Below are 1,246 nucleotides of genomic sequence, written 5' to 3' on the forward strand. Positions count from 1 at the left end.
ATGTTCGGAATGCGTTTGTGTAATGGTCGTCCTTTAGTTGACTGTTGCCATTGTCTGTTCTACTTTTCGATTAAGTCGGTTAGTAAAGATTTTTTACCTTAAGAGACAGAGACTAAGCTATATTTGTAAGGAAGTTGATAATCGCGAGCTGCTGTCTTTGCTAGTGTGTTTGCTCTTTTGATATATGTGTATATATTTATAGTGAACTATGTATAATCTATAACTGGAATAGTATGTAAAAAATGGACGAAAGAAATTCAATGTTTGTATGCTGTAAAACTTTCTGAAACGTAGGCCTATACTATTTTTCCCGCCTACGTTAGATAGTTACTTTAAACTACTCCATGTTTTAGTGTGTAAATAAAACATATTTTATCCCACTTTGTTGGGCCTATCTGTCTAAATTATTTCAATACTGTACTCTTATTATGGCATGTTGGGGTAATAACATATCAATCGATTTTTTTTTGGATCCAAAAATGTTTTTAATTGTAAAAAAAATGAATTTGAATTTATTTTATTTCATTTTTATGGAAAATCACAAAAGCCAAAAATCGATCATACATAGATTACATAGATAGTAAAATTACTGATACATTGATGAATGACATACTGGTTTAATCAAAATCGTTTGAGATTTTTTCGAGGATATAAAAAAAAAATGTAAAAAATCGATTTGATAAAGTGCCACTTCCTTTCGATAAATTTTATTGAAAACGTTGCTAACACATCTCAGGCATATGTAATTTTTGTTATTTTCGTCGAAACTCGAATGCAAAATTTCGCACAACAACAATACTTTCCCTTACTGTATATTCCATATATAGGTAAATGAAAGTAAAAATACTTTCTCATTAAAAGTTACTTTGATATTATTTCAGTAATATATTATACTTGATAATAGAAGATAAATTAATCTGAGCTCCCGAAACAATTTCAATATATTACCCTCGCCTTGAGGATCTTCTACCATCAATTGGTCAGTGTCACTTAGGCATTCCATGTCCCCGATTATGCAGGCTCTCCTCTCGTCCCTAAACCAATCCTTTTACCTTGTTCCATTCCAGCTGACTTGAAAAGGCTTTCGATTCAAATCGCTTCTCAATCGACATATTTGAATTAGTTACATATTTGCATTTTTAATATACCTGAATTGGTATTAATATTTATATGAAATAATAAAATACTGATTTTTGTAAAAATGAAAAAAAAAAACAGGGAAAAAATGAAAATAGCACTTTTCATC

This window comes from Halyomorpha halys, unplaced genomic scaffold, assembly GCF_000696795.3.
Source record: "Halyomorpha halys isolate HHAL.00 unplaced genomic scaffold, Hhal_1.1 Scaffold1445.1, whole genome shotgun sequence".
Lineage (NCBI taxonomy): Eukaryota > Metazoa > Arthropoda > Insecta > Hemiptera > Pentatomidae > Halyomorpha > Halyomorpha halys.